Below are 15,032 nucleotides of genomic sequence, written 5' to 3' on the forward strand. Positions count from 1 at the left end.
GAAGGTCTTTTTGATTCTTTCTTGAGTTGGGCTGCATATGCTTGGAAAGATAATTCAAAGGGTTTGAAGATCCAGATTTTTCCAAATTTTGTAGGAGGGAAGATCAAGCCCAAAACAAGCCTACAAGCTGACTGCAATGCATTGTCATGCATGACATAGGCATTCCAGCTATGAAAGTCTAAAGGAGCAAAAACAAGGCATTGTGGGAAACATGTTTGGATAAATCAAGAAGCACTTTCCAGGCTGCTAGTGGGATTAGTTGGTACATGCTGGAGCTATTAAAGAGAAAGAATGTGCATGCATGTGAAGCAAAAAGAAAGGAAAGAAAAGAAATAAAGTAAATTTCAGTCTATTTTCGGCAGTCAACTTGCAAGGTCCAAAACATACACTTGTACTGCTCATATGGGAATACATTCTTTATACAAGTTGTTCCAATGGGTGTCTATTATGACATATCCAAATTTGAGCCCCATTGGATACATATTGAAACCTCAAGCCTTCCTACACCAAGCCTGGTTCAGAAGAATCGTTTTTTTCCAGCAACCAAAAGAAAACCCACATGGGTTGGCAGCAAAAGGCAGCCACAATTGAACACCTTTGAATTAGTTGGATATGTACTTAAATAATTTGTGACTGATGTTAAACTAGTTGGATATGTACTTAAATAATTTAATTTGGTTTGTACACATGTTATTAAATGGGTTAAGATGTTATTTACCACACATGTGACATGGTTAAACAGATTATTAAATTGGTTACCATATTTCCAAAGGCAACCATATTTCCGAAGGCAACACAATCCAATTATTAATCCATTTAACACATATATAAAAATAAACATAGATATATCAATTGAGCTTAAACAGTAAATTGAGCTTAAACCCATAAAATTCAATTTAAATCACCTATAACCCTTTCCTTTAGTTTTCTATTTAAAATACCCAATTTTTTTCAAATAATACCCGATGACTAGGATTCAACTAAGCAAGTTTTCTAATATAACTTAAAATCTAATTTATTGTATTTTTTAGATTCCAAAACTATCCCTATTTATGACTTAATGTGTTATTGGAGGGGGAGGGGGAGGGGGGTGTAACTAATGACACACGTTGAATTTAGAAAGATCTCTAAATGGTTGTAATGGATGTCGGAATTAATTTAGAAACTTATTTGAAATTAAATATTAAATTCAACATTCACTTATTAGTAATATGTTTTACGACTAGTAATTTATTTTTGAATTAATGTTGTTTTCCTTTAATGAATTATGACTAATAATCTATTTAATGTATTAGTAATTTAAATTCAATATTAAATTTAGGAATTAATGTTGTTTTCCTTTTATGAATTATACAACTAGTAATCTATTTTATTATAGTTTTATGAATAATAGTGTACATTTTAATTATGCTGAAAAATAATTTGATAATCTATTTATTGTTTTTTTTAAAATGAACATATTTTTTCTCTAAATAATGTACCTATTTTTTTTCTCTAAATAAAGCACCTATTACTTGCTTTATGAAAAATAATTTGATCATCTTTTTATTGTTTGTTTTATGAAAACAATTTTTTTTTTAAATGAACCTATTTTTTCTCTCCAAATAATGTACCTATTTTTTTTTCTCTAATAATGTACCTAGTAAAATAATTTACCTAGTACAATGTACCTATTTTTTCTCTAATAATGTACCTAGTAAAACAATTTACCTAGTACAATGAACCTATTATTAAAGGATGTTGAGGAATTGGTTTTCTAAAGGTAGGAAATGGCCATTTGCTTCTGTTCTTGCAGTCAGTGATCTAGTACCAATTTGGATCTTGTTACTGTTTTATGATTTTATTTTGGGTGGAGCTATCTATACTGTTTCTCTAAATTTAATAGGTGGTTTATGCATATGGTCGGGCTTGGGCTGGAATTTGCAAATGATGAGTATGCCATATAATCTCTTGGAAGCTTAGGTTATACCAAGAAAGTTGGAATATTGGCAAAATTTCTATGGGTTTTTGGGAGTCTATAAGGAAAATAAGGTCTCTTGCCTCGAAGTTCTGGTATTTCACTGATGTTGAAGCTTTTTGACAAGCTGGACACTATCGCCGAGATGTCGGCGATAAGGTGGAAGGACATACCCTTTTCCACTCGTTTTGGTTTGGATGCATGACCTTATCTAAGATCAAATGCCTCAGTGTGAACCTAGAGCTTCATAAACATATCTTAGCAGCTTTTATCTCAAGTTTCCCATTGCTTATACTTTGTTAAATTCATGTTTGGACAGCTATTGAAAACTGAGAAATATAAGTCATCAATTTATCTTCTTCATTTTATGTCTTCTTTTGGCTGTGCAGAACTTATTTTTATATGGATATGGTGCTATATTAAACTTTCTAGGAATATTGGTAATGGCCATTGTCAAAGGTATGAACTACACTATGTTTAATTGTTCTTGCAGAGAAATCAGTTTGTTTACTTATTTTGATGAATAAAAATGGTATGAAAGAAAGTCCCGTGTACAGAAGTAGTACGCAACAATTTGAGAGCATAAAGCAAGTATAAAATCGAAAAGCAATGAAAAGGAGTTTCATAGCTCAGAATGCCACCTTTAAACATAATCCTTCAGCTATTTAAGATGGTCCACTGGCTTTGGTAGCTGTTTGTTTTAATTTTCTATTTAACCACAAGTTCTAAAGGAAAAACTAAAGGATCTATTCCTGAAATCTCTTTATTAGATGCTTTCAAAAGTCTGCTGTGTCATCCTGAGATCAAAGCAGTAACTGATCTTGGCACCTGGAAGAAACAATTAACCCCAAACACAGAAGACAACTCCTCACCTTTTCCAATCTAAAGGGCTTTTCTGAGATAAAAATGAACTTCGCTTTTGTATGTTTCCTTACACGTATATCATCTATTTACATCTCTGAATAAAATTATCCACTTAGTCTTCTCAACAAACGCCACCACTTTGGGGGTTTTTATTCGACAAATTTCCTTCCAAGGGGACAGTATGCATTTAAACCCTAATTAGAGAACATTAAGATAATTTGTAGACTCCAGTTCACTATACGTTCCATTCCTCACAAAGAACAAAAAATGCTATCACTGTTACCTCCAACTACTGAGAACTAACTGAAAGCAATATTCAATGGTCAGATTCAAATTTATTGACTCTAGTAGCATTTGTACTCATTCAACGAAGTCATATTGTTAGTTGTATTTTCCCGATCAATATAGTTTTGGAATACAATTATTGTTTAATATAGTTGAATGGTATAAGAGGGCCATTTCACAGATAAACTTCTTCATGGCGCTTTTGCACTATAGTATTTTATGGTGGAAACTTGGGAAATTTATCATTATAAATGGGTGTTTCGAGTCTAACCTCGCGTTGTATGAATGTTTCAGGTCCAAGTAGCTTTGATATTCTTCATGGTCATTCAAGAGCTACAATGTTTCTGATAGCTAACAATGCAGCACAAGGAATTCTGTCCTCTTTTTTCTTGAAATATGCTTGTTAGTTTTCTGCAATTGCAACTTCAGGTGTAGGCGTGTCATGCCAATTTGTGTATGGACACGTTGCTGTAATATGGAGATTGCTACTGGGAATGAGAGCGAGATTCTTTTATTCAGCTTCTGCTTTCATTAACCATCACTTTTTTGTTAAATTTCATTTTTCTCGCCGCTCTTCATTGAAGATGTTATTCAATATTTTCAGATACGATTCTAAAGAAGTACTCGTCCACAGTGGCCACTATCTTCACAGGCATGCTTTGCTGTTTGGTCATAAATTGACTATGAACTTTGTTTTAGGAATTTCTATTGTCTTCATCTTGATGCACCAGGTAACCTAATAAATCAACTTTCTTTTTTTTCATTAGTTAATAAAGAGAATGAGAGAGTTTCAAAACAAGAAAATGTGTAATTAAAAAGAGCTTTCTTTCTTTTTCGTCTTGTTCTTCTGATTTGAATGTTGGGCAAGCAATCAGCTGGTATTCACAATTCTCTTTTCAAATTTTCCTCTCTGTTTGTTCTGCTATGCTTCGAATTCATGCATTTCTTTCATATTGTTATAGTACACCCTGGCTATGTTTTTTTTTTTTTTCTTTCAGTGAACTCTTTTTCAATCATGTCTTTATATCTGGGCAATGATCAATGAAGATCCTAGTTTTCTGAAAGCGTAATTCTTGACAATTGATTTCAATACTGGCTGGAGTTTTATTACAATTATTCTAGAATATGTTGTGCAAACAGTAGTAGGCAGGTATACATCTGTGCGTGATTTCAGTTTTACATCTGGAAGACTCTTGAACTTGTAATCAAGATTTGTCTATGCATTGGTCTTCTGTTTTATGAATTTAATTGTCTAAGCCTTAATGTTGTTTTTCATGGAGCGATATAAAGGTCCTATGCTCCTTTAATTATTCACTAAAATCTTTTTGTTCTTCCTTGGGAGTCGAGGCAAAAAGCTCTTGCGGATTTGCATCAAATGCGAACTGTGAATGTAAGTATCTGTAAAATTCCTACATCCGCACATACATATATATTATTGATACATACAGACATGGGTTCATGTGTTTGCTATCTTCATTCTTCAATGGAGTAGCTGGTAACAAATGTGTTCAAAACATAAATGATCTTAGTACTTATCTTTCTACCATATTGCAGAACAAGAACCATATTTAAAACTTTTGCAGATTTGGAAAATTATAGTTTATGGAAGGTTCTACTTATTTTATTCATAGATGCAATGCTACAAATAAAGTTTAGTGTTAACAACACAGAGATGAGGTTTTATGTGTTTTAACTTTACACCTTCAGATTTCAGAATTTAGAGGTGTAGTTGTGGTTGTACAGGAACCCCTTCATGTGAACTGATAGCCTTGACGGAGTTAATTAAAAAAGTGCCCTCACGAAAAATCTTGTTTAGTAACAAGTATAGCGTTACCGGTATTTATAAGAAGTTAGCAAGGCATCATTTTTGAAATCTCTATGCTAATCCCCAAACCCTCGTGGGTTTCTTTTGTTTATTCATTTATTTTTAAAAACTTGTAATTACCCTATCGATAGAGAATAGGCTGTGGCTTACAAGCCTCATCTGACTAGTACTCTGTATTTACTTTATTGATATCCTGGCTGTTCTTTTCTCAGATGGAGGAGCTTAGTGACATACAGTGCGGACCCGAGTCTCAGCTCAAGTTCATAACTGATGCCTGGCAGCAGGTGGACTACTATCTTTTTGGTTAGATATATAAAGATTTATTTCCTTTGAAAGATACGAAAGGAATTATTCTAGTGCACAAAGTAGCTATAACATCAAGTAGCTATAAAGATTTATTATCACCAGTACAGCTGCAGGCATGTGGAATCCTGAATGTCTTTTAGTAATTGGCATTTGCACCAATCATCCAATGAAGTGCTCATAGTGCCTTCAAAAACCATTCTTTCTTTTCTCTAGTCTCTACAATCAACCGCCGCGCGTAGTTCATGCAGCATGTCTAAACTCTAAAGGGAGCAGCATTGGTTGACCACAGTGAGAAAACAAGCTCTGGAGAAGTAATATGTGTGCTTCTTAATTACTTCTCTATGAGAAGGTTAGTTCCTCCGATTAGTATCAACCATACATTTGCATTTTTCTTTTGAAGCAAATTTTTTTATATTTCTTTTCAGTTTGCAGGCTGTTTTACTGGGGGGATTGTGGACTGCAAAATTTGGTTTGATCGTCCCGAGAGGATGATGCAGCCAATTTCTTTCATCCAAATCTACTGCAATAACCTATTCAGACTAATTCATTTCAGATCCCCTTTGGCCAGGTCTGTATATCTCATCAGAGGAATACAACAGATGAAGTGCACCATAGTGGCTATGAATCAAAATGTCATTGTTTTAAAGGATTGTAAGTGCCCTTAATGTTTTGATTCTTTCTTTTTCTCTAAGAAATTTGGGTGCTTGTTATACACTCAATTTTCAAATTTTAAAGAATTTATAGCACTAAATGTATGATCATATATCTTTTGTCACACAAAAAATAAAGAAGAAGTCCAATGATACCTTTTCATGATCGTAAAAGGGAAGGGGACCAGAAAAGAAATGAACTATTATTTTGATTAATCAACAACTATTATTTTGATTTTCAAATTTTAAAGAAATAGGAGTGGGAGAAAAGAATGAAATCGTTCCTTTCCTTAGTCTTTTTCTTTTCTTTGGTGAAATGACACACTTTGTCTATATTTGGTTGGCTCTATGTAATTTCAATTTTATCAATAAACTTTTTGTTGCAATCAAGTAGGTTACGCTTTTTAAATTAAATTTTGTTGATCTATGTGGCAATTTGAAAGGCGTATTTGCTACTTTAATAATTTATGCCCCAATAGAATCTTCAATTAAATTAATGTAATGTTACGGAAAATAATGAAAAATATAAAAGCATGTCAAGAATGTCTATGTGTTTATTATCTGAAAAGAAAAAGTGTATGTTTTTTACATTTTAAAGGTAGGTTTTGATGATGTGGTTCACTTATTTTAGCAATCCAAGGCTGTTGGAGAGAGTTGTGATGATGTGGCTAACTTATTTTAGCATTCCAAAGTTATTAAAGAGGTTGTTAGAGATGCTCTTACTATTTCATCACTTACGGGTCAAAACAATCACTCGCGACTACCCTAAAAACATGGTCCCATAACCAAAAAAAAAAAATCTATTTAGAATGTTAAAAAGTGAAAAGCCAAAAAAAAAAAAAAAGGTACTTATTGTCCATTATACGCTTTTCTCTCTCATCCCTTTGAAACTTTGTTTAGGAGGATACTTATATTTTATTTTCTATTTCAGTTTTTATTTCGTTTATTACAACAACAAAATGTACATGAAAGGAGTGGAAAAAATAAGACCAAACGTAGTTTTGAAAAAGCAAGAATACAAGAAAGACACAAATTGTATGTATAAAAAATGGTAAATTTTTTAGAGAGAGAAAATGAGACATTTGTAATATCACACAATACATTTTGGTTAAGTTTTTCTCTTACACCAACACATGTGAAACATAATGAAAAAACCGCGCTTTAACATTGCTTATGTTCTCTAAATTTGGGTCTACATCGTCTTCGACGGAGGTTGCTGCAAATCACTCAATTGTTATTTGTCAAGGCAGTTGTTTTCTTTTATTTGTTTGCTTTTATGCGCATATAGATCGCTGGAAACTATATTTTCCCCAAATCTGTTACGAATGCAGTGGTGGGTATGGCCACAATGGTGCTTCTTCATGTGTTGGTGCTAGGGTTCATTTAGGCTCATAAGTTGCTTTAGGGTTTGGTTATGTTGGATATGTGGGCTTTGTTTGAGTTTATGGTTAATTGTGGTGATATAAGCTTTTAGTTTTGTTTTGTTTTAGTTTGTTACCCTCTTAGGATTGGTACTTTTGATGTCATGTTGATGTCTTTGATTATAATATTGAAGTTTATCTTTGATAATCTTTGATAAATAAAAAAAAGAAACATAATGAAATAAAATAAGACCAAGACTCAGAAAAGTATAAAATACCCAAAAACTGATACCAAGTCACCAAATTATCTCACTTTCCTTCTCCTTCTTCCCACCACCAATCCTTTCCCTTTATTAGAAAGAAAATACTCCAAACAATAAATAGAATAATAACATAACATAACATACTGATTAAAAAAAACATAACATAACATATGTTTGTTTAGAAGGAGAAAATAAGATCAAACTTATAGTTCCAATAAAGGAAATAGTTTAGAGTTGTGAAAAGCAAGAAAGAACAAGAGAGACATTTTGTATTCGTCCAAAAAAACGAGAGACATTTGTAAATTGTATGTATCGAAAATGGTAAAAAATAAATAATAAAAAAATAGAAAAATTTGATGGTTTTAGAGAGAGAAAACAAGACAAACAAACTTGTAGAGAGAGAAAGTGGAAAATTTCCATAAATAAATAAATGGGAAGGAATTAGAGGGGTATATCTATCTGTCCATCTGGGCATTTTTTTCTCTAAATAATGTACTAATTTTTTTCTCTAATAATGTATACCTAGTAAAACAATTTACCTAGTATAATGAGCTTATTTTCTTCTTCTAAATAATGTACCTATTTTTAATTTATAAAAAATGTGCATAAATTTCAATTATACAATGCACCTATTTTCTATAAATTATTGTGTACCTATTTTTAATTTATGAAAAATGTATGGAAATTTCAATTACAAAGTAACTGACCTATTATATTTTTTTTTGGTAAATAATATACCTATACTTTTATACGTATATATTTATATTTATATTTTTCATATGTACATTATTGGATATGTAATTTACATATATATTTTTTTGGTTTGCAGTTTTAGGGGGCGATATGTTAGAGGGAATGGCAACCAAAAGAAATGGGTGATTGATATGCTATTAATAGGGAGTTTTAATTACAATTATGGCAGTTAATGAAATGCTTGGAATAAATTATAAATAAAATATGAAGTCTGATGGCAAAGATGTAAAAATATAGGAATACTATGACCTCTTATATCCTACTGGTCATTTAAGTTTGAAATTGGGTTTTACACAGAGATTTATAGAATGATGGGTATACGTCTAGGAAATAGAAATTGTAGGGACCTATATTGAACAAGCCCATGTTTAAATTACAAATGGAATGGCTTTTTAGTTCCTTTACAAGTCCTATCTTGGTAGCCCATGGCAGTGTCAATCCATATTGGAGCATCAATTACAGAACTAGCGCAGGTGCTCTTGTCGCTGAGTATGAGTGTTGTACCATGATTTGTGTGAGTTTGGTTTTTTTAGCTTGCCAATAGGGTATTTTTGCATAGTTTACATGTGGTTTGATGTATTTAGAGATTTATTTTAGTTGTTATCTTCATGAGTGAATGGCTTGGAGGTTGTGAACAAGTTATGGGTACATTTGGCAACACTATTATGTATTCCGTTTATGATCTAACTTGAGAGTTTGTTTGGAATTGATTGATTAATTAAGGGTAATTTCCGTATATTACATTGTTTTTGCTTGCTATATTGTATTTCTTTGTTGAACTCAAATGCAAGGGCTTGTAATGAAGAAATGTATTGTTATATGGAATTGGATAAATAATGAAATTCGCTGATTTATGACAGGAATAGACAATAAATTAATTATTATAAGTTCAAACCTGGGGTGCATTAAAGGCCTTTAAATGAGAACAAGTTATTCTTTTATGGCGTGCACTAAGGCCTTAAATGAGAATAAGTTATTCTTTTATGGCGTGCATTGTCGACCGTGAAAAGTATTTTTAAGTTCATTTACGGCGCATGATGCACACCGTAAATGAAATAGACTTTTTACGGCTCGGCCTTTCGTGGCACGTGAGTGTGCACCGTAAATTCCCATTTACGACACGCATTGCGCGACATAAATACCCCTTTTTCTAACTCAAACTTTTTGTCGCTAGTCACTGAGACCAGTTGTGGGTATAACTTGACACTTGCATAGATGTACTCCAGGTGTTCAATGAAATGACAGAGTGAGTTCTTGAGATTTCAATGAGTTGATAATGTTAGAAAAGTGCCCTAAGAGCCAATACATTTGATGTAATCTCCTTAGAATACATTTCGTATATGATATATAAAGGGCAAACTTATTTGTTATCTTTTACATCGTCTAAAGAAATAAATGTCCAGGGTATGCTAAATAAGAGATAAAGTAATCTAAAGAAGATTAGATTCATGAGATCTTTATTCTCTAACTGTAGTATCCCAAAATGTTCCTAATCATAGGTTATCAAATGGGCATTGATAAACCGTCAAGATTAGCGCATATTATGTATGCTCAATTGGGAGGATGGTTAGTCTCAAACCGTTTGTGTAGTTGACACTAATACAAGTATGTGGGTGCTCATTAGTGAATGAGTACACTGAACGCGATCAACTGTAGTTCTCATATGGAGTATTTGTCTACATGTCAAATGAGAACTCATAGTTGCAATAATGCAAATTAGTCCTTAGACCTAAGGCATCATGGTTGTCCTGTGATGCGTTATTGATCTTTGATAGCTCTTAAAGGCAAGCCGTAAAAGATTTGTCTTAAGTGTTGTTGGGATCTCTTAATTCATCATAGGGGCATGTGAATGTACAATAAGGAATCTCTACTTTTGATAAAGAAGGAGAATATTTCAAGATGTGATTCAGTAAATCTTTGGCCAAAGTATTTTGAGCTTGATTTAGAAAGTTGTTCTTAATCATGTTCTTTTGAATCACATGAGGTTATAAATTATATTAGGGGTTTGACAAAATCAATCCGTAACCTAATAATATGATTTGAAACATTGTATAAGAGAAGGACCGTATTGCATTGCAATTCCAACTGAATATGTTCTTTATCTATTCTGGTTAGCTTGGGTAGCCTTGATATATTGCTAGATGTCACTTTTGGCTTGTGGAAGTCCTAGGATTGATGGGATCGATCCAAATAAAGGAAAAATTAAAAAGAGGTTTTAATTCCAGTTGGTTAGAAAGAGTTCTAATATTTTCCTACTGCCTTGCTAATTAGAACCTAATGGATCGCACACCTTAAATGGTTAACTTTGAGTAATACAAATAAGAATGAGGAAATCAATTTGATTGATTTGATGTGGATGATTTACTACGTGTAAAAACGTATTTGGGCCTCGCTAATAGTTAACGGGAAGCCCAAATGGTTGGGTATCAAGCCCAAGGGCTTAAGACACCTAAATGTTATGGTTTAAGTGTCATAAGGCCCAATTTTGGAAGCCCAATGGGTTTTGGCCGAAAATGCTTTAGTAAGTATGTATGGGAATTGTTTCCATAAGCTGATTTACACACAAACACAATCCAACATCAACAAAATAGGTTTGGGAGATCAAAGAGAGATAAAAGAGAGTTTTCAAGAGTGAAATACTTTCATCTTTCAAAGTGGTTTAGATTGAATCCAATCTTGAGAATCTTGCACTAGCATCCAAGTATTCTCAAGATACTTCTTCTCATCTCAAGGTTCCATTGGTGTGGAGACTTAGAGGCCATATACTTTTGTGGCTCACATGGAGGAGAAAGATTAAGGAGCAAAGATCAAAGAGGAGATCAACAAAGAGGAAATCATCAAGAGAAGACCAAACACAAATTGGTTCATATAATTGCTTCAAGGGTAATTAGATCTTATCATTTCTCTTGCATTTTCATTTATGAAAAACATATCAATGTTCATGGCTTAAGATACTTGGAAGAAGTTTTGTTTTTGAATTTAAACAACCACCATAGACTTCCGCTGCGATTAATTTGATTAAATGCATGTTTAATATTCAAATGAACTTTGGAAATTTTTTTAGAAATTCCTACAATTGGTATCAGAGCCATAGGTCATGAACTTGATATGTTTTGGGGTTTAGAGATGCATATATGGGTTGTGAATTCATTTAAAAGTATAATAGTTATACTTTATTTATTTTGATTTGATTGAATAAAAATCAAATGGAGTGAAAGGGGTTGTTTGGGATTTTGTATTTCCGGATTTATGTTTTGATGATTGATGCTCTCTTTGTATTCATAATTGTATGTATGAATATTAGAGCATAGTTGCATTAAAACCCCCATGATTTTAACTTCATGAAATATATGATATTAAGAACATGAGATGGTTAAAATGGAATATCAATTTTTCCGGAAATAGCATGAACATTCATATTAGTTCATATGCATGTTCTTGGTGTTCTTGATGTTCTTGTTATGGGATCTTTTTGATCCATAAGTTATGTGACTAATTTTGATGATTGTGTTTAGTGGATTTTTCCACCAAGATAGGTCAAAAGATGATGATGATGTTTTATTATAAAATTAAAAGTTTTTCAAAAATATTTCCACTCAATAAACATTTACCCACCACACTAAAATTAATAAGATTACTTTGATGAGTGTGTGGGGCTATCTAGATGTAAATGATGGTGATTTGATATAAAATGCAAAAGTTGATCAATTTATTCATATCACTAATTATTTACCTACCACACTAAAATTAATTTTGATTACTTTGGTGAGTGTGGTTGGCCTACCTAGTCACATTCATGATTATTCACTTTGTTGGAAAAATCATGATCACCACTTTGTGTTATACAAATGCATGCTTTAACCCCACACCCTAGTGGATCAACTTTGGATCCATTATTAATTGTTGAATAGTTTTAGACCTAGTTGCAATATATGATAAGTGTAACTATGCCTAAAAGGTTTCTACAATTACATTTACTATTGTAGTAAAATGTTTTCACTTCATAGTAAATTTATTTTATTTGAATATGGTTACCACTTGAATTAAACCCATATATATGTATGCAACCCAAGAGCATGTATTTACATTGCTAGTTTAATTGTTTAAAGCGTTTAAATAATTAAAGGATGGTTATGGACTTAGACCAAACAATTGAGCTATGAGATTGGCCGCTTATTGGATATGTATTCGATTTTGATTGGCTATGTAATAATGAAATGGCTTTCATGCCTAATTTATTTTTATGCGCGCGTAATTAAAATGAATCACCATCCAAGACCACGATCCAACATGGTGGCTCGTGTTGGATCAACAAGAAAGTCCATAATCATCCTACAAGCCCAATCCAATTGGAATGTTTGGTAATGATGATAATTAATCAATTAGTAGTATCATGTATTTCCACTATCTCAAGCAAATGGTTTCTAAAACATTTAGTGGGAGTATTATGTTCTACTAATATATTGCACTGGGAACCATTTAATGAGATTTGATAAGTAATTTTAACAGGATTAAAATTGGATTAAAATGAGACCAATTTAACTACCATCAAAGCAATATTAAGTTGATAAGCGAAATGGCACTTCGAATGCTATTTTGTGGCCTTCCACCGTTGTAGTCTCTTATTGGGTGGCACATTTACACCTTGTTGGACCTCAGTGAGGCAACATCCAGTACTTGTAACCATCCAAGGGAAGCCTATTACACATACTTGATGTAGTGCGGATAGATAACGAGTGTGGCCAACAAACTGTTAGGTTGAGGTCATACTTGAAACCCTATACCCACAAGCATGGTGGGAATAACTTAACTAAGACAAACGAAACCAACAAACTGTTAGGTTGAGGTCTAGTTCTCTGGAGGCCATAGTGATGGGTATTCACATTCATGATGTGATTGGATAAGAGTATCCTCTCATTAGTATCATAGCAATCCAACAAACTGTTAGGTTGAGGAAAACTATGTGAAAGTGAGACTCACATCCCCACTAAGAGTTTCAACGGAAACTCTCGGATTTCAAGAGGGATATGAAATTTGCCAAAAATAGTGGGAGCTACCATCATGACTTAAAGACCCTAAGTCCTTGGTAGAAGATTAATCTAAATTAAAATCTATTTACTTTTTGCAGAATTTCAAATTAACCATCACAAACCCAATCTCGAAGATACTTGACTCAAACATCCAAGATGACACGAACTATCTGGTTTGATTGCACAAACACCAACTTGTCCTATAATTGGATGAGATTAGTTGTGTATAAGAAAAACCCCACCACATACCCCTCTTGGTCCATATGCCATTGAGGAGGAGACAAAGGCTTATAAGAAGCATGTGTTAGATGACAACTAAGGTAAAAGTTACATGTTGGCATTCATGAAAAGGTGAAGCTACTCCTAGCTTACATTACCATATGTGAACTTGTTATGACAAGAATGGTAAGTGGGTTCCCGGTTAATCAACATGATCTCAAAGTAATATAATTACTTAAGATATTGGAAAATATGGATTTTTCTTTGATGTTGAAGTTCAACAAGATTCTTTCTTTCATCCATATCATCAGTTAATCCCAGTATGTTATGAACTATAATATGGGAAAGATGAACGACACCCTATCTGAGCTACTCAACATGGCTATAGTAGCTTAAATGAATATCTCAAAAGATAAAGGGTTAAAGAGGATAGTTGCAAATTTTAGAAGGGTTCTTCTTATTCCAAATCCAAACAAAAGGTAAGGATAAAAGGAATAAGAAGAAAGATTTTCTAAAAACACAAGGAAGGAAGAATACAAAAGAAAGACAAGTAACTGTAAGGTACTTGTTTTCACTGTGACAAGGATGGACATTGGAAGATAAATTGTAAGAGATGTCTTGCAAGCCTCAAGAGAAAAACCTTCAGAAGGTCACTCTCTTGTTCTAAAATTAGTAATTACAGTTAAAGCTTCTAAACTGAATAGTTGATTCGGGAGCTAGTCAACATATATGCAATTGTATGCATGGACTAGTGGGAGTAGAAGACTTTGAAAATGAGAAAGGGTGCTAACCGTGGGAAATAGCACTAATGTAGTTGCCAATGCAATAGGCACCTAACATCTCAGACTACCCTCCGAAGAAGACCTGAATTTGAAATAATTGTTATTTCATTTCTGGATGTGTAAAGAACTTAATATCCGTCTCTATATTTTTAAGAGATGGATTTGATGTTTTGTTTGATGAAATGCTTTGTTCTATTTCACATATCAATCAAATCATTGCTTATGCAATTTTGATTGGTGGTCTCTTTTCATTTTAGAAATGAATGGTACAATTAACTGTATATGGATAAAGATGCAACTAGACCTGAGAGGCCTAGAGATGTGGATACATCAACTAAATTGTGACACCTTAAACTTGGAGGCATTAGCCAAGATAGAATTCACCGGATGGCAAACGATGGAACCTTTTGGATCACTTGATCATGTTCCTATGCTTACTTGTGAATCTTGTCTACATGGCAAAATGACCAAGTCTCCTTTCACTGGTAAAGGAGAAAGAGTTACAGAACTGTTGGGATTAATTCACTAAGATGTTTGTGGATTTTTGTATACAAACACAAAGGGCGGTTATTCATACTTCATTACCTTTACCGATGATCATTCACAGTTAGGGTATTTATACTTAATGAAGCATAAATATGAATTTTAAAAAGTTTCAGGAATTCAGAAATGAAGTTGAAAACCAAACAGGCAAGAGTATTAAAATCCTTAGATTCGATCGAGGATGTGAATACTTA

This window comes from Prunus avium, chromosome 1 (assembly GCF_965620075.1).
Source record: "Prunus avium chromosome 1, drPruAviu1.hap1.1, whole genome shotgun sequence".
Classification (NCBI taxonomy): domain Eukaryota; kingdom Viridiplantae; phylum Streptophyta; class Magnoliopsida; order Rosales; family Rosaceae; genus Prunus; species Prunus avium.